This window comes from Ylistrum balloti, unplaced genomic scaffold, assembly GCF_031769215.1.
Source record: "Ylistrum balloti isolate Yb309-2 unplaced genomic scaffold, AGI_CSIRO_Ybal_v1 Utg370284, whole genome shotgun sequence".
Classification (NCBI taxonomy): Eukaryota; Metazoa; Mollusca; class Bivalvia; order Pectinida; family Pectinidae; genus Ylistrum; species Ylistrum balloti.
Genome location: NW_026782217.1, coordinates 73,159 through 94,734, shown reverse-complemented (window position 1 = coordinate 94,734; position 21,576 = coordinate 73,159).

Genomic DNA, 21,576 nt, shown 5'->3' with positions numbered 1-21,576 from the left:
AAATTACATTGGAACAATGTAAGTCATGGAGATATATTTGAAATAGGCGTTTTAACTCTTCCTGGATGTTATCATATTGTGCAAGTACGTTTTCATAAATATATATTCTTTAGAGTCGCCACGCAGTTAGAAACCCACGTTTAACATGGAGGGGACGTCATGTGCCATATGAGCTAGATCCCAATTTCGGTAAGGATCGTATTTCTAATATGTTTCTCTTTTTTATCTCGATTTATAACAGCTACAATTTGTCCCTCATATATAACTTATTTTATGTTGATTATGATTACATAAAACAAATATTAGTAAATATTAGCACCAATGAATGTTGTCAAATATGCGTAATACTTAATACATATATTGGAACAAGGCCACATGAAAGAATATTATATGCCAGTACGACATCAATGAATATGGTATGTAGCTCAGGACCAAAAACAATACAGAAAATAAAAGTTGATTATAAACAAAAGGAATGTTTACCCGGAGACTACTGAAAAAGGAAAACTGACCAGTTGATCTGTAAAAGTAAGTGTCTTTTGCTTCATCCACACCGGCCGCCATGTAAATCTTGGTCACTCCTACTGCGTAATGCCACGTTCTGAGAAAACGTTTAACAATAGCTTCATTACGACGACCATAAGACTTCCCACATAAATTCCATTATCAACCTTAATCTCGCGAAACTGTTTTGTGAGTAAATATAGTCATTTTGCGTAACACATAAAACACATTAAAAATTAGAACCATGTGAAATGTTGCTTTGTTTAAATGATCTGGGCCAGATAAACTATTATGATATGAACCCAGTAATGTTAACATCATAATATGTCATAACAGACCAGGACCAGGCAAAGATTATAACGGATGCAATGGTGGAATTACACAATATCGTCGGGGACGATTGCATCAACTTTCGGGTGAAAACTGAGAGTGACCGTGACTACGTCACAATCGTGAAACAAATAAACAAAGGGTAAGTTGTAACAATTATATGTTGTTATCAGTAGCGATAGCTCGTACGGAACATACTCCATATTTATGAGTTTTCACTGAGACTGTCACAAGAGCCAAAATGTTCTTAAATGAAAATAGGTCTTTCATGTCATTTCAAACATTTCTTTTTTTCAAATTAGTTTGATTTAATGAGAGTATTTTAAAGGAAAAATATAATTAAGCCCTTTCCTATTTCTAATAACCATCATGTTTTAAATGTTTATTTATGGTATAGATATGTCGTAATTTATTTCAACGTTTTGCAATATTCATGGAAATTTAAAGTGATTATCTTGACAGGACTGAACGACAAGTCTTTTTTATTGTTGTTTTTCTTAAATCAAACGAATTGCACATTGAAGCAATATCATGATAAAACGATATTTACTGGGTTTTTTATCATTACATATATATCAAGTATTACCTTAAGAACGATGACTGTTCGTTTTCACTGAAACATGCTCATAAAGAGTTTAATTTATAATGATAAACCATTTTTCCACACCCAAAACAAAATCAATATTGATAAAACGGAATCTTACTTACTGTGTCACTTTTGTCGTTGTCATTTCTGCTCGCCATCATGTGTTCGTGTTTACAAAATGAACTGCCTCGTTTTCAAAACTATTACGTAACTTTATCAGTTCTAAATTTGAGAGGGGTTTCCCAAATCAAAGAAGTGGTGAAGTTGGACATTGAAAATCGACTGTGAATATCGGGGTAGCATGTAAACATGGAAATGTATAATACACGTACAATAAACAAAATTACCGTGATGTTTCTTTAAAGAATACCTCAGGAAACTACATGGTTGTGTTCGTTTGAGTGATGAAGGTGTTATTTCTGTATTAGGTGTTACAGTGATGTGGGAAGACATGGCGGCGCCCAAATATTGTCTCTGACTCCTAGATGTCTCAACAGGGGCACAATATTCCACGAGCTCATGCACACGTTGGGCTTCTGGCACGAACATACGAGACCCGACAGGGACCAGTACATTAACATCCTCTGGGATAATATAGCCCCCAGTGAGTCGAATCCTCATAAAATACACATGTCTGAGATTTCCGTCATCCAGCTTTAAAAGACCGGGTCACAAGGCTATTTGTTTTTTAAATACTTTACCCTGCTGATGATTAAGTAATGACAATAACATGTGATTTTATTCTAATACTGGCATGGTTTTTACATTCTTTGTAATTGTTTTCATTCAACTTTTACCTCATCATAGAATGTTGTATTTCAATATGTTGGAAGGAATGAAATCAAAGACAAACAAAGTCTGACATGGAGACTCCTTAAAAAAGACTCCTAAGAAAACAAAACTAGGGTGTCCCCGGTAAACTTTTCTGCTTTATCAATGATATCCACCGCCTTACTTTTTGGTTAATCCAAATGACTAGTGTCATGATCTTAAATGCGAACTACATTGAAACCACAAGCATACCATTTCCAACTTCATATCTCTCAAGGTCATCGCGACATTGGGAGCAATGATTTGGATATCGTAGCAAATCCGACATCTAAAAATCCTATGTTTGAGAGGCAAGAAAACTACCTAGAACTGTTTAAGGCACAATAGGTAAATTAAACGGCTGATGTAGAAGTGTCTGTCGTATCCTAGATTTCAGATAATGGAAATATTATGAGTATATAAACGATAAACATAGTAAATACATTACGTTCTTTATCATTTGAAGATAAAGCATCACCAATAGCAAACTTATTGACCTGTTTTGATGAGCTGTTCTACAAATTCAGCCTTGTATGAAAACAAAAGTCTGCTAAGCGGGAATACATGTTGTGCCCAAAACTGCCTATAACCTGTTTGAAGATCTCATAAAAAAAAAACACGACGAGGTTATTGTCAACCAGATATTCGATCGTTTTCTCAATCTCATCTTCGGTATATTTTCACTTGCCTTTAGACGTACTTTTCACGAAACCTTAAATACATTTTTCGCTAGTATAGTTTGTGACCTCATGCTTTTACCACTGTTCACATGTATTATGTAGGGAGAATAAGGCATTTAGAATGAGTTACGAGTATTGAAAAGATTGGAAAAGTCCGGAAGAAACTGTCGTCTGAACCAAGGCAGTTCATTAGCCATTCTACAGCTTTGCCATTTTTATTCAATCTTTCAAACGCTAACACAATTACCATTTTTTTCCTTCTTTCTTTACGGACGCATAAAAGTGTTGTGTTTAACCTTCGAATTTCACATCGAGCGTCATATTAATGCGAAGACAATAACTTTCACTACTTCGGAAAAATAAACGTTTTCCAATAAGTTTTATGTTATGTTGATAAAAAAGGATCAAGTATGTTTCGACAACGAGTTTATGTTACACTCTTGTACAAACTTTACTCATCATCTGCTATTATATGAAAAAGGGAGGGACTTATAATACACTTTTAGAATAAACGTTTAACAGCGTGTAATATATTATCTTAGATGCAATGATAATATTTATCCGTCTAAGATTATAAAAAAACTGTCTAGACGCGTATCCAGGATTCAACAACGTCGAATCCATCATTTCATTTTACTAATTACGATTTTACATATCACAGTTTAGCTTACTATACTTCATCATTCAAGCTTGTCATTACCTCTATTGTTTTAGGTAAGACTTTTATCTCTTATTTGCCTTAATTATGAAACACCCAATGATTTAATTTGTATTCTAGACAGTTATAATGAGACTTACAGGTCTGATTCTTTTTATATATTTCAGTTTGTAAGATTCCAGAAGCTAAAGTTGCTGCTTATTTCGTACTGCCAAGTTTGCAGATTTACTGATGTAAATATTCGTGACATGCAGTATTCAGAGATTAAGAGACGAATCTATTTTTCAGACGAACAGCAAAATTTCATAAAGATGGATGAACGTGATGTGGTGCTGCTGGACAGATATGACTATTATTCTGTCATGCACTACTCTCCATACGCTTTCAGCAATAACAACTTGACTACTATACAGATGCGGGACAGCTCAGTAGACAAATTTATGGTAGGCCAACGCACTAACCTGACGGCTCTCGACACTTTGAAAATACGAAAACTTTACAATTGTGGTGAGTACGGGTACTCATTTAGCCATATCATGTTTTCAACTCCACGTTGTTATCCTTGAAACTAAATCTAAGGGAAAAATTCTTCAGTGGTATTCTTCACGTATGTTTCAAACATGATTAAAGTAGCTAAAAATATATCTGCACCCGTAACACTGAAATATCATTCTGTAGATTTTATTAATTTAAAAGAATTTTATAGTATTAATTGTAACTAACGCATTTGTTCGATAACAGAAAACAAATTCTAAGCTACTTGTAATTTACGTGTTCAAATATCTTGCTGTATTTAATTACCTGTATGCACGGACTGGTGTTTGATTCGAGAACACCTAAAAAATTCTTGTAAATTACAATATTATGTTTAATTAACTTTAATCCCTATGTTTTTTCTAGATCAAAAACAATGCCAAAACCCAGGAATTCTTAAACAAGGTGGAATATCTAAAGACGATATCAATATAGGCTCCAAGATCACATATAAGTGTTACAATAATTTTATTTTAATCGGCCCATCGGAGCGCATCTGTACGGACAACGGAACATGGACAGGTGACACTCCTGTATGTCTGGATCCCACCAAAGGTTGTATACAACATATACAGAATCTAGCACCAATTATAAGGACTTTTTGTGAATCATCAGTCTTCACATTCTTCTTAGTTTGCAGGTATTTAATTGATATTCTAATATTCTTTTAGGGAATTACCATTACTGCAATTTTGACGAGTCGTCAATATGTGGATGGCATAGCAACTGGACATGGACCAGTTTCCCAACACCATTGCAGCACACTGGGCCGACTTGGGATCACACTTGGGACAGTAGTATAGGTACAGTGTAATTCAAAAATCCAATCAGGCAATCTATATCTCACGCAACATAGTTATATCTGTAACCAGCCAAGGCATTTTCTAATTCGGTTTCAAATAGTAGTCAAATTATACTAAGAATCAGCATAAAATTGAATATTCTAAAACATTGATGTGTTCTTTAATAATCAATTCTACTTCCTAAAATCGATACGTGTAAAAAAAATTTGTCACTAACGTTAAAGCGGTAAATTTTCCATATTGTTCTTGTTCTTATATCGTACAAAACCGAGTAAATACTTAGCATATGTATGAAAATGAATATTTATAAAAACAAATATCGAAAAATAAAGCGTTGGACAAATATGCAGTTCTTTCCATAAGTTTGAAAGAAAAAAGTCTACCAAATTTCAATTTTCTACTAAGATTAAGAGAATATCGGTACAAATACAAAGGGCAATAACTGATTTGAAAAAATTAGGAAAATATAATTTTTGTCATGATCATAAAGCATAAAAAATCGGTAGAAAACTGCGATTCTGGACTACAATTATGAAAACAACAAGAGGCAGGAGCTCTTCCAAATACAGTCGAATCAATCCACCTTTCATGAAAACCCAATTTCATAATATAATTATAATGATTAAAACAACCAAAATTGAAAGAAATAGGTTGGAAACAGAAAGGAGATATCAGGACAAGGCTAAAATACTGGAAACGCAAAGGGTATTAACTCTTCCTAATGCACTTTAATGAAAACGTTGTTCATGAAAACGCAACTTCATGCTATGGTAATTAATGCTACGAAGTTTGAAAGCAACGGATAAAAAAGTGTGGGAGTTGATCGCCGAACAAATAGGTTTAGACCAAACAAAACTATGATACGTCACGTCAAACGGACGTATAAAAACAAAAATAAATAAACTGAAATGTGATCAAAAGAAGTATGATTGAATCATAACACAAATCCTCTCCCATTACTAAAGGCGTTGGAGGTGGATACTCTCTAAAACAGTCAACTGCACAAGAATTAGTTCAGTACAGAAAGGTCACTATTGACATTTGAAAATCAGGTTTGAAAGAAAGAAGAATATATTTCGATATCATATGAATTCGCATTGTACATCAATGACTACAGTGAAGTCAATTGTTTTTATAATGTTAGATTAATGCAATTAAAATCTAATGTAAAACAGTTGTGATAGACAAGCAATCATTACAATAGAAGAAGTATTAGTCCAAAGGTAAGCAGCGATTTCGTTATTCTGTTTATAACCTTACAAGCAAGTCAGGACACAACAGAATGCTAGCATCTGTGACGTAGTGTCAACAGTGAGTTTATATATTTTCGTTTTTCCAGGGTCATTCGTTTATGCCAGAGGTGAAACTCTGTTTGAGCAAAATACTCTCCGCCTCGTGTCGCCCGCTGTTTCAAATGAAAACGTCGATTACTGCCTTACGTAAGTAAAATGAACCTTGCAGGTTATTTCCAGTAAAGTGTGGATGATAAAACCGAGTCATTTTATCCATTATTCTACCATCACATGTATATACAAAGTGTATGAATGCACCCAGCATTTTTTTCTATTTCGCCTTCAATCAATATGCATGAATTGCTTGATATCAATCAAGGATATCACCTAACATGATCGATCTTTAACCGAAGTACAAATGGATTTCCTTTCTAGCTCGCTGTTAAACTATGCAATTAATACATCTTTCCAGGGTTTGATGAATACATAATGTAATTCTGTTCATGGGTGAATTTAAAAAAATGATTCCTTACATTTTTTGGTGTACATATTGTGCGAAGTGATAAGTGTGGCTTTACAGTTGGTGCTCGCATGTAGTGGTCAACAATGAATGTTTGCAGTGTGCCTAAAATATATCAGATGTTATTCTCTGCCTGTGATGACAGTCGATATTAGAAATATAATTATTTTAATTTTAGCTGTGGCCAAAGTTATACCAGAATTTAACTATTGAAATACATGAATTTGTATATAGTGTTGATGGTTTGTGAAGTAATGTAAGTACGTATATGACACCATCAATCAACATTCTATAAAAAGGCTTTTAGTATTGACAATAGGTTGATCTGTATAAAGGTTTACTTCATCGATGCATGGCGAAATGATGGGTAGTCTAAACGTAAGCAGCATCGCCTGTGGAGACAAGGTACAGCTTCAGTCATGGCAGGGTGACCAAGGCGACAGGTGGAACAGATTCATGCTGGAGATTAAGCTACCATGCGTATCGGAAAGCTTTCAGGTAAAACAATCCTCTTTTAAATTAATCAGAAATATATATATATATATCTGTAAAAAAAACCGTTGGTTGTCCGTTACACTTTGATTTCATATGAAATAATCCTGTCGACCGAGAATCTCCTTGAAGCTATTTACGCGTCTTACACCTGCGTGAGCTTTATTAAAGTCCTTAAGTATTGTACAAGCTGAATCTCAGCATTACTATCAATGAGGAATGCTACAAGCGGAAATAGTGTAGTATTTTCATAGGGGTCAATTTTGTCAAACCTTTTAATGACTTCTTCTCACTAACCAAAGAGATATAGACTCGAGATATTCGGCGGGAAGGTTTCTAGAATAAAGTCCGACATAGTTTGCAGAAAAAATTACCTTGATCCATATTCATTGCCACATGGGTCAAATTAGTCAATAGCATCAAACGACACCGTTGTTTTAGAATCATTGAAGCTGGCCGTAGTGTTCCTTAAATGAAACATAACAAAGTGTGCGAAGAGAAATTACCTTGACTATTCAAGGTCAAAACTTTAAATGACTTCTTGTAAAGAACCAAAGGGCCTAGAATTATGATATTTTGCTAAAGGTTCTTTCAGTGAAGTTATAAAGTTTACGAGAAGAAAATACCTTGACCCATTTTCAACGTTATAGTAGCTCGATTCGTTAAGATTTGGCCGCGGTAGGTTTCTAAATAGAGCCTGAAGGAATTTGCATACCTTGACCTATACTCAAGGTCAGGTCACAAGGGTCACATAGGTTAAAACTTTCAAATGCCTTCCCTGTTAACCAAGACATTGGGTCTCTCTCTGAGTTGTACGATACGGCTAGATACTGACAAATAAAAACAATCACATTTTCAAATCTACGACATTACCAATCACTAGAAATTGAACACAAGTCAAAAGATGTTTCAATAACGCTATACTTGACATTGCTTAATGTGATGCAGAATATTGCAGATAGCGTTCGAGGCTGAGAAGGGTCCGTCCACAGAGAGTGACATTGCCATAGATGACGTATTGATCGCTGACTGCATCACAATCCAGAGTTTTTTGGAAGACCAGGAGATGAATGCAGAGGGTACAAGTGAATATCTCTACAATCCCTGGCCTGAAACCTAAGTCCCCAGCTGACAGTTGCTCATCGGAGGAGGGAAGCGCCTCGATAAATGAAAATTGTGGCTTATTGTCTGTGATAATAATAAATTTTATTAATACATTGTTATTGTATGGTGTCATGCATAATACATGTACATACAAACTGAAGTACACTTGTATTGGTAATACTTTCCAAGAACACTAACCTAAATAAAAGCAGCCAAAAATAGCGCACCATCGCCTCCGATGATCAATTATGTCTAGGGATTAGTGAACAGGACAAAGATATCAAAACATATAACCTTTCTAGTTTATTGGGTTAGTGCACTTTTTACCTTTATCAGAAAAATACGTGTCCTTGAATTCCAATGGCCTTAGTTCCCCTACCCTTGAACCATCTCCACTACTAATGTTTATGTATTGTAGACCCGTCCCCACTACTAATGTTTATGTATTGTAGACCAGTCCCCACTACTGATGTTTATTGTAGACCCGTCCCCACTACTACTGTTTATTGTAGACCCGTCCCCACTACTAATGTTTATTGTAGACCAGTCCCCACTACTGTTTATTGTAGACCAGTCCCCACTACTAATGTTTATTGTAGACCAGTCCCCACTACTGTTTATTGTAGACCAGTCCCCACTACTGTTTATTGTAGACCAGTCCCCACTACTAATGTTTATTGTAGACCAGTCCCCACTACTGTTTATTGTAGACCAGTCCCCACTACTGTTTATTGTAGACCAGTCCCCACTACTAATGTTTATTGTAGACCCGTCCCCACTACTAATGTTTATTGTAGACCAGTCCCCACTACTGTTTATTGTAGACCAGTCCCCACTACTAATGTTTATTGTAGACCAGTCCCCACTACTGTTTATTGTAGACCAGTCCCCACTACTGTTTATTGTAGACCAGTCCCCACTACTACTGTTTATTGTAGACCCGTCCCCACTACTAATGTTTATTGTAGACCCGTCCCCACTACTAATGTTTATTGTAGACCAGTCCCCACTACTGTTTATTGTAGACCAGTCCCCACTACTAATGTTTATTGTAGACCAGTCCCCACTACTGTTTATTGTAGACCAGTCCCCACTACTGTTTATTGTAGACCAGTCCCCACTACTACTGTTTATTGTAGACCCGTCCCCACTACTAATGTTTATTGTAGACCAGTCCCCACTTCTATTTATTGTAGACCAGTCCCCACTACTACTGTTTATTGTAGACCCGTCCCCACTACTAATGTTTATTGTAGACCCGTCCCCACTACTGTTTATTGTAGACCAGTCCCCACTACTGTTTATTGTAGACCAGTCCCCACTACTGTTTATTGTAGACCAGTCCCCACTTCTGTTTATTGTAGACCAGTCCCCACTACTTATGTTTATTGTAGACCCGTCCCCACTACTAATGTTTATTGTAGACCAGTCCCCACTACTGTTTATTGTAGACCAGTCCCCACTACTAATGTTTATTGTAGACCAGTCCCCACTTCTGTTTATTGTAGACCAGTCCCCACTACTAATGTTTATTGTAGACCAGTCCCCACTACTGTTTATTGTAGACCAGTCCCCACTACTGTTTATTGTAGACCAGTCCCCACTACTAATGTTTATTGTAGACCAGTCCCCACTTCTGTTTATTGTAGACCAGTCCCCAATACTGATGTTTATTGTAGACCCGTCCCCACTACTACTGTTTATTGTAGACCCGTCCCCACTACTAATGTTTATTGTAGACCAGTCCCCACTACTCTTTATTGTAGACCCGTCCCCACTACTAATGTTTATGTATTGTAGACCAGTCCCCACTACTGATGTTTATTGTAGACCCGTCCCCACTACTACTGTTTATTGTAGACCCGTCCCCACTACTAATGTTTATTGTAGACCAGTCCACACTACTGTTTATTGTAGACCAGTCCCCACTACTAATGTTTATTGTAGTTTACCAGTCCCCACTACCACTTCTGTTTATTGTAGACCCGTCCCCACTACTAATGTTTATTGTAGACCCGTCCCCACTACTACAGTTTATGCATTGTAAACCCGTCCCCACTACTACTTTTTAGATATTGTAGACCCGTCCCCACTACCACAGTTTATGTATTGTAGACCCGTCCCCACTACTACTTTTTAGATATTGTAGACCCGTCCCCACTACCACAGTTTACGTATTGTAGACCCGTCCCCACTACTACAGTTTATGTATTGTAGACCCATCCCCACTACCACAGTTTATGTATTGTAGACATATCTCCACTACTGCAGTTTATGTATTGTAGACCCGTCCCCACTACCACAGTTCATGTACTGTAGACCCGTCCCCACTTTTTCAGTTTATGTATTGTAGACCCGTCCCCACTTCTGATGTTTATTGTAGACCCGTCCCCACTACTACTGTTTATTGTAGACCCGTCCCCACTACTAATGTTTATTGCAGACCAGTCCCCACTACTGTTTATTGTAGACCAGTCCCCACTACTAATGTTTATTGTAGACCCGTCCCCACTTCTGTTTATTGTAGACCAGTCCCCACTACTAATGTTTATTGTAGACCCGTCCCCACTACTAATGTTTATGTATTGTAAACCCGTCCCCACTACTACTTTTTAGATATTGTAGACCCGTCCCCACTACCACAGTTTATGTATTGTAGACCCGTCCCCACTACTACTTTTTAGATATTGTAGACCCGTCCCCACTACCACAGTTTATGTATTGTAGACCCGCCCCCACTACTACAGTTTACGTATTGTAGACCCGTCCCCACTACCAGTTTGTGTATTGTAGACCCGTCCTCACTACCACAGTTATGTATTGTAGACCCGTCCCCACAACTTCAGTTTACGTATTGTAGACCCGTCCCCACTACCACAGTTTACGTATTGTAGACCCGTCCCCACTACCACAGATCATGTACTGTAGACCCGTCCCCACTACTGGAGTTCCTTATTGTAGACCCGTCCCCAATACCAAAGCTATGTATTGTAGACCCGTCCCCACTACCACAGTTTATGTATTGTAGACCCGTTCCCACTGTTTTAGTTTATGTATTGTAGACCCGTCCCCACTACCACAGTTTATGTATTGTAGACCCATCCCCACTACCACAGTTTATGTATTGTAGACCCGTTCCCACTGTTTTAGTTTATGTATTGTAGACCCGTCCCTACTACCACAATTTATGTATTGTAGACCCGTCCCCACTACCACAGTTTATGTATTGTAGACCCATCCCCACTACCACAGTTTATGTATTGTAGACCCGTTCCCACTGTTTTAGTTTATGTATTGTAGACCCGTCCCTACTACCACAATTTGTGTATTGTAGACCCGTCCCCACTACCACAGTTTTCGTATTGTAGACCCGCCTCCACTACCACAGTTCATGTATTGTAGACCCATCCCCACTACTACAGTTTACGTATTGTAGACCCGTCCCCACTACCACAGTTATGTATTGTAGAACCGTCCCCACTACCACAGTTTATGTATTTTAGACCCGTCCCCACAACTTCAGTTTATGTATTGTAGACTAATCCCACTACTACAGTTTATGTATTGTAGACCCGTCCCCACTACTACAGTTTACGTATTGTAGACCCGTCCCCACTACTACAGTTTATGTATTGTAGACCCATCCCCACTACCACAGTTTATGTATTGTAGACATATCTCCACTACTGCAGTTTATGTATTGTAGACCCGTCCCCACTACCACAGTTCATGTACTGTAGACCCGTCCCCACTTTTTCAGTTTATGTATTGTAGACCCGTCCCCACTACTGATGTTTATTGTAGACCCGTCCCCACTACTACTGTTTATTGTAGACCCGTCCCCACTACTAATGTTTATTGTAGACCAGTCCCCACTACTAATGTTTATTGTAGACACTACTGTTTATTGTAGACCAGTCCCCACTACTAATGTTTATTGTAGACCAGTCCCCACTTCTGTTTATTGTAGACCAGTCCCCACTACTAATGTTTATTGTAGACCCGTCCCCACTACTACAGTTTATGCATTGTAAACCCGTCCCCACTACTACTTTTTAGATATTGTAGACCCGTCCCCACTACCACAGTTTATGTATTGTAGACCCGTCCCCTCTACCACAGTTTACGTAATGTAGACCCATCCCCACTACTACTTTTTAGATATTGTAGACCCGTCCCCACTACCACAGTTTATGTATTGTAGACCCGTCCCCACTACTGTAGTTTCTTGTTTTAGTCCCGTCCCCACTACTACAGTTTACATATTGTAGACCCATCCACACTACTACAGTTTATGTATTGTAGACCCGTACCCAGTACCAGTTTATGTATTGTAGACCCGTCCCTACTACCACAATTTATGTATTGTAGACCCGTCCCCACTACCACAGTTTACGTATTGTAGACCCGTCCCCACTGTTTCAGTTTATGTATTGTAGACCCGTTCCCACTACCACAATTTATGTATTGTAGACCCGTCCCCACTTCCACAGTTTATGTATTGTAGACCCGTCCCCACTACTGTAGTTTCTTATTGTAAACCCGTCCCCAATACCAAAGTTATGTATTGTAGACCCGTCCCCACTACCACAGTTTATGTATTGTAGACCCGTCCCCGCTACTGTAGTTTCTTATTGTAGACCCGTCCCCAATACCAAAGTTATGTATTGTAGACCCGTCCCCACTACCACAGTTTATGTATTGTAGACCCGTTCCCACTGTTTTAGTTTATGTATTGTAGACCCGTCACTACCACAGTTTATGTATTGTAGACATATCCCCACTACTGCAGTTTATGTATTGTAGACCCGTCCCCACTACCACAGTTTACGTATTGTAGACCCGTCCCCACTGTTTCAGTTTATGTATTGTAGAGCCGTCCCCACTACCACAGTTCATGTACTGTAGACCCGTCCCCAATACCACAGTTTATGTATTGTAGACCCGTCCCCACTGTTTTAGTTTATGTATTGTAGACCCGTTCCCACTGTTTTAGTTTATGTATTGTAGACCCGTCCCCACTACCACAGTTCATGTATTGTAGAACCGTCCCCACTACCACAGTTTATGTATTGTAGACCCGTCCCCTCTACCACAGTTTACGTAATGTAGACCCATCCCCACTACTACATTTTACGTATTGTAGACCCGTCCCCACTACTGTAGTTTCTTGTTTTAGTCCCGTCCCCACTACTACAGTTTACATATTGTAGACCCATCCCCACTACTACAGTTTATGTATTGTAGACCCGTACCCAGTACCAGTTTATGTATTGTAGACCCGTCCCTACTACCACAATTTATGTATTGTAGACCCGTCCCCACTACTACAGTTTATGTATTGTAGACCAGTCCCCACTACTACAGTTTATGTATTGTAGACCCGTCCCCACTACTACAGTTTATGTATTGTAGACCCGTCCCCAGTACCACAGTTTATGTATTGTAGACCCGTCCCCACTACTACAGTTTATGTATTCTAGACTAATCCCACTACCACAGTTTATGTATTGTAGACCCGTTCCCATTACCACTGTTTATGTATTCTGGATCCGTCCCCACTACTACAGTTGATGTATTGTAGACTAATCCCACTACTACAGTTTATGTATTGTAGACCAATCCCACTACAAATGTTTACGTATTGTAGTTGAGTAATTAAAACCATCTACATTTCTTTTTATTGTGCATGTAGTTATATGTCCATAACACATATTTAGTTTCCAATCCAGCAGGTCTAGTAACGAGACATCTTGGTCATTTTTTGCTAATGAATTTACAATGTTAAATAGTACCTTTCAATAAGAATTAATACTAGAGCCAAAGAATGAATTCAATTGCATCATAAAGCTGTGTTGTTCTTCCAGAACTAGTCAGTGACTTTAAAGGTTTTTAATATGTTAAAACCTGGGAGACTAACTGAAATTAGTTTGGAAAATCAAATGGGAAGGTGCATTTGTCCCTTAATTGATGTCAGTATTGAATGATTTCAAAAGAACGTCAATTACGTGTATCAAAACGTGGCATGCAGATTAAGCCAACCTCGGTACTGAAATTCCACCAGTAGTGTCTGCTGAATCAGAGCACGATTTATAAATAAAAGTGCAGTTGTTAAAAATCACGTAACTTAATGAACAACTTAAAACCATGTGTATTGAAATGACATTAACGTCCCTTTCATACTTTAACATTTAAATTTGTATTCGATTTTTTTTAAATTGCATCATTGTGGTCGTTAAATGAATATTTTAAAAACGAAAGAAGCAGAGGTCTGCCAACGCTACATTAGACACTGCATTAACTTTTTCAATGTCGTGTGTGTAATAGTGTCTTTCTTTCGACATCCTTTTACTATCGAACCACCAGCCTGCTTTCAAATGACGTCTTATTAATCAAAGAGTTTATTATTAAGAAGTACTATGCTTTGGGATTCTAATCGCATCATTTTAGGCAATGAAATATAACATTTAAGTGCATCAGCGTTAAATACGGCCGATTGCCATATTCTGTTCAGAGTAAAGATTATTTCAACACTGCGCTTTTGAATAACAAATGTATAAGAGTCGTCCGTACGCATTAACAAAGTGCAATCTCTTTTCTTGATCTTTTGAAAACGAGTTTTCATCATCGGACCAATCGCTTCACCTACATCGCAAATGAATTACGTTTTGATATTACTAGTAATTTGCAAACGAACAAACTGTTCACATCTTTTTAATGATCAGCCATGGTCATTGAAGAATAGTGTCACTTCGAAAATTCGGACAGAATTTTCACTCGATCAGTGTTGATCTAATGCTGAAATATCACGAGACAACTGCAGCAGTGTAACTAACATGAAACATAACACCTGCTCACGTTTTACTCGTTTGTAAAAACATCACGTTTTCTGTACGCTATGACGCTTCAGCTGCTTGTTTTTATTTTGTCCAAAATTTTCTTTGACCTATACGCTCTTTCGAGTCGAGGCCCCATTATCTCCAGTGCCGCTTCGAACCTGTGTCCGCGAACTTGGTTATCAATCATAACATGATACAATAGTTTTTTGATCTGTGACACGAATTGCTTCAGCTCCGATCCGGTGAATTCCCTGCATTCTTAGTTTGCCGTGCCGTAGACTGTACAGGTTAGTGTCTACAACAGACTTTCTTGGGTCTCTAATTGGGGAATAAGAACACCATGTTAAAAAAATCAAAATATCTAGAAGAAAGTGTGTCCCGAGTCCTGATTCAAAGGGATGGGGAATCCATTCCATAAGAACATATCCACAGAAAAAGCACTTGCTATCATCCGTAGTCGCCTTCAGCTATGAAGATTTTGTCGAAATAATTTTAAGAATCTATAACAACTCTCCCTTTAGAGCTCAAGCTTACCCTGTGGAAACGATGTTGACCTATTTGGAAATCATTAAGTCACAGATAAATTTGACAGCATATATCAATACAGCAGATACCATCGAAAACATTAAATTCATACGAGAGGAAGAAATTATATTCTATAAGAAAACGACAAATACAGACTAATACCTCAACTTCCAGACTCAAAATCCATTACATTAAAAGTTTGGCATTTTGCTAACTTTGCTCAATAGATGCAATACGCAGAAACATCTCATTGGTCCTATGAAAATATGTGAATATCCTGATCGGACAATTTGGAAGGTAAACAGAACAACTTGACGAAATAGAATACTTGGACCATGAAGGAAAAAAAAAAGATATAAAGAAAACCGTAAAACAAGAGTTCCTCGGAACTGTATTTGTCGGCTGCACAAAAGTGTCATGGTCATTCTGAAATCGAACTGGATGTGCAACGTTCAACCATAAAGTTGTAATACCAAATTTCATTTCTGTAACTCAAAGCATAACCAAAAAAGTCTGGAAAACAATAATCCAAGAGAATTTTCTAAATTCAATGGGGCTTAACTCTGCCAAGAAGGGTCACAGACAGTCGGAAATCGGCCTTTATCTGTACCCTTCCAACAAGAAGCCACATTTTCATTTTGATAACTCAAAGCATAACCGAAAAAAGTCCGGAAAACTTTCGCACGGACGACGACGCCTGACGACGGACAAAGTGATCCCTAAGTGTCCGCCAGCTCTTCAGGCGACACAAAAACTATAATAAATATTGGACGAGTTGCCCATCAGATCAAAGTCAAAACATTCCTAGTCCCAGATCAACAAATAGGCACTAATAGATTATGTCACATGAGAAATCATATCGAAGGAACAAGTGAATAACACCTTTTAATATGAATTCAGAATAATATAGCCAAAGTATGAATTAAATTGCAACACAGTTGTTTCGTCCAAAGAGTCGTCAATCCTTCGAAGCGACTGAGGGAAACCAAAATTGATCGAAGTAAATGTCAAAATGAAAGTTGCGCTAGCCCAATAATTAAACGAATTTCGTCATTTTCATATATATGATCATTTTAGAAGAGCGTCAAGGATACATTCTCAACCGTTCCACTTTTCGAATAAATTAAATCATGAAATGCAGAGTTTGCCTTCGCAGCATACCTAGACCAGTCAGCGACATGCTAGATTGTTACTCTGTCTTCATGAGTGTGTTGAATCTAAACAAATACACAAAGCAAAACCATTCCTTTCATTTTTATTCAGAATCGTACCATTGTAACTTCACTTCTTCATTATGCAATTGGATCCAGAACAGCGATGATGATTTTGACTGGTCATCACAAAACGGACCTACCCGAACTTTTGGAACGGGACCGGATTGTGACAGAACAAACTGCTCCCATGGTAACTTCTCGGGATCTGTGTATCATTTCATTCCCTTTCTCATTAATATGGTCAGTAACGATTGATATTAATGTTTACCTTTTTACTAATTAACTTCTTTTTGAAAAACGTAGAAATATTGATTGTACTTACGTTCCTGGTATATGCGTTTTTGAAAACTCCAGTATTCAAATAAAGATGGCGCATTGCGTTATTTTTTGTAGGCCATTACATATATATCGAGACATCTGGATCACGTGCAGAAGGTGATTTGGCTAGATTATCTTCATTTCTGCTAAAGGTAAAATAATCTAGCTGCGCTTACAAATCTTTTAAATGATTTAGCTGCTGATGTCTAGAAAGTATTTCATGATTTAAACTTGGATGGACTCCCCTATGGAAATGAGATATCGAGATATACAAATGAACTAAGTGAGTGTAGTGATACAAAACAAAAGCAGGGGTTGAATGGGTCAGCTAGCGGAGAAATTACATACATAGTTATACAACTACATGACAAGTATCAAAACAGTGTGAAGTGAAAGCATAAAAATAGCATGCATGTTTTGTTTTTGGTTTTTTTTTTTTTTTTTAAATTTTCAATCCCATTATATTTCATGCATTCTTGTAAAATCTATCTCGATCAGAACTGGCATCGACAATTTCAACATCTGGCATATCTTAAGTATTATCAGTGTTAAAAGTTTGCATACAGTCTAATATGTACGTCACAAAATAAGCAAATGCATGTCCTAAAGAGTATCTAAAGTTTTCTGTAAATACAAATGGAATGATGCCTTAACATTGACACACGATCCTGGTTAGTTATCAAGCTAGCACAATTAAATAAACTTTCCAAAATATTCTTCTCTTTGAAGGACAATTGGTCGTATTGTTTTTCCTTCTACTATAATATGTACGGGGAAAGCGTAGGGACTTTATCGCTACTGAAAAAGACACCTACAAACCAAACATTGCTGTGGGATAAAACGGGAAATCAGGGCAAAGTATGGAAACGAGCATCTGTAGAATTTAACACAACAAACAACGAGAAGGTTAGTGTTCTTCAAAGTCTAGTTTCTTTCGATTAATCATAATAGTGTAAACTTAAAGAAGAGACGATACACACCAATAAATGAAAAAAACATTTAATACATATTAATTTTACTCCAAGAATGTGGAATAAAGGATGTAACACTGCACTTATAAATAATAACAAAAACATATTTATGTAAGTTGGTGATTCAAGCTACGCGAGGCCATGGATACCGTGGGGACATTGCTGTCGACGATTTTGATTTAATATCAGGAAAGTGCAGGGAAGGTAAGGGAGGATGTTGCAATGTTAAAACGTGACAATGAAAGAAAAAGACATTCATTAGCAAACGATATTGGAGTAATGATTTTTTTTAGAATTAGAGTGTAAAAGAAGAGCAATCTTAATTTAATCCAAGCTTATGCATACTTTCAGTAACAGGAACTGTTACCAATGTAGAACAGCCATATTGATTGGGATAAAATCCAAATCACAGTTAAATAGGTCAGAAAATGAACAACGTTACCAATGTGGCTAATTAGAGCTACAAGAATGCATCGCAATGTCGATTGAATGTTCCCTTATCAAAAATAAGAAATAATTCTATCATACAATATAGAAGTATAGTTACTTGCTTTGCAATGGACCTAACAGTATCTCATCAATGTTTCAGTTTTAGAATGTGACTTTGAAGATGATTTCTGTACGTGGACAAACCCAAATAGTTCCGACATTTTTGATTGGCTCAGACACAAGGGATCTACAAATACCCCTGGAACAGGTCCAACTCAAGACCACACTTTTGGTAACGGTTAGTAACGGAGACAAAAAAAAAGTTTGTTGAAAATATATGGTATAATGCCAAGTACCATCAGGATGTAATTGCAGTTACCTTGCAGAAAATATTGAAACGCATGCCTTTTTACTAAGCATAATTTGGTACTATTTAGTATGGCAGTTTTGCGATTGTTCGCTTAGATGTTAATCTTCCTTCATATTATTGGTACAATATCAGTGTTCGGGGTTTAGTTCCTCTTGCTAGACAACATCGCTACTCAATGGGTTCAACGAGTTTTACATTATGATCGTGAATATTGTGATAAGGCAACAAGCAATACGTAATCTCGTGAAATAGTCTTGTTAGCCATTCTTTAAAATGTATTTATCCTGTTAAGAAATATATGACAATGACATTCCTTTTCCATAAGCAAAATTCCTAAAAATAAATACAACAAATCATATACAACAATTTTGAAGCAAAGTGTGTTTAAAAGAATTAACCATAAACATGAAAGATCTGTGAGGTGTTTTCCAGGTTTAAGTACTTGATTGTAAATAAGTTTCCTCTCAGTCTGACTATTATGTCACGATGCATCACTAATGATATGATAATTGGTATCATATAAAAGAATGAAGTCGAAACACAAAATCACATTTATTTTCTCTAATCTATGAAATGGTCCAAAATATTAATTGAAATGAGTGTCATATAAACATTCGGCAATGAATATGAACATAAGGTACTAGTTTGCTACTGTTAAAACTTCCGTGAAATGACACATATTGGTTTCCACAATGGAACGTGAATCTCATTAGATACTCATACGTTAATACAGATTAGGAAGTTATCGTCCCCCTATCGGTATAGGTGGTGTACTCAATTTGTTACTTGTTTAAAACCGTATTTTCTGAGATTACAAGTTATAATCGATAGTATTTAGAAAAACATAACACATTCAAACGATCTTATGCAGCAAAATAAATAATGCGTTATTAACATTCGTCATTAAGGAAAATCTTTAAATACTTGTTACGATAAATATCTAGACAAATAAAGAGCCATTGGGAAAGGCACTTACTTGTTTATGGCGCATAAATGTTTCAAAGAAAAACATTTTTATAGAATTCAACTATCCTAGTGTATTTCTTAAAAGACTTGTCATTTTAATTTTGCGATAATGAAAATTCTTTAATAGAGAGACAATTATTTTGATACAATTTTTACAAAGCTTGACTACATATCCTAACTCTATGTACAGTTTCTTTCTTCTCTTCATATATCTTAATATATAAAATTAAGTAAGAATTTTATTTCAAAGATCGCCATTCAAGTTTTGCTGTTGATTTCGGACCGATAATTGATCATACGTCGTTAAAAATGAGAGTGTTTGAATGAAATAGCAAGTTATTTCTTTGCCAGTGTCGTATCACAAAGCGCAATTTACGAATTAACCTCTTCACTTAAAATTAATTTACATTTCTAAGACAGCCTGTCATTACTTTTAAAAATGACGTTTCTACTTTTAAGAACAATTCATTGTGAAATATGCACGGAAGTGAAACACTCAACCCTACACAAATTGCTATGTAGCTATTAAAGTTATATATTTGTTCTGTTGTTTATGACTTTGAACGTAGGCTGGTCAATAGTACACAATTTCCACAGGTTACTACATCTACTTGGAAGCATCATCCCCACGAGCTAAAGCTGACACAGCCAGACTGACAAGCACATTTCTTCCACCAACTCCTTGGGGTTATTGCATCAGATTTTGGCTTTTTATGCATGGAAATGACATTGGGAGTTTACGACTTATTACAAAAGATCAAAATGGCAATGAGACAGTGTATTGGAGTTTAAATGGTGAACAAAGCAACCTTTGGCAATCTCATTCGATATTTTTAGAAGCAACTCTCTTAACAAGTCAGGTGAGTATAAAGGCCTTTGTTGGTTTATTAGTTAAAAGGTATCTGAAACATGTTAAGTGTTAAAAGACTTGCTATAAAATAGAATGCTGAAATAAATTGTACTGAATTGTCAGGAATTTCTGGTTTAATATGTGAAGAAGTGAATTCGATCAACTAGTTGATTAAAAGCATTTAAAGAAAAAGTTACACGAATATAAAAAGAAAACCACTAAGATATTTAGACACAGGTATTTTCCCGTAACAGTTTCTTTCTATTCAATTATTGATCTTGGGGCTTTTAGTTAAACAAATGTGAAAATTAGAGTCAGCGTTGATACATGAATACCGTCGGTTGTAGTGACATGCAAACAATAGATACATAATCGATTTTTTGTTTCATATTACTCTGTATCAACGTCCCTTTACCATTTTTAAACCTCTTCATTGGCACATGCAAGCTTATCAAAGCCTCTGATTTATACCGCTCCCGTGCACATCTCAGTACAAATGTGTGGAAGTAGTCTTGCCTTATAATTTCATTATTACTCCCATTTGTAATGAAATCAAGCCATCTATGTTTCTTTGCTATGAAAGTATACAACACATTCAAAGTGAGCTGGAATAAGTTCATGTCATAATTAAATATAAAGATATCTAATATATCACATTAACAAGATATTTCAGAAATGCAAGTTAAATCATTTCATGATAACTCTATCCTGTTATATATATCATTTATTTTCAATTTATGAACGATTTTTTTTCTATCTTATATACCAATCGTTTACTGCTCCTTGTTTAAATCATTTGAGAGAACAGAAATGATTATCCCAGTGCGTGTGGTATCATTTA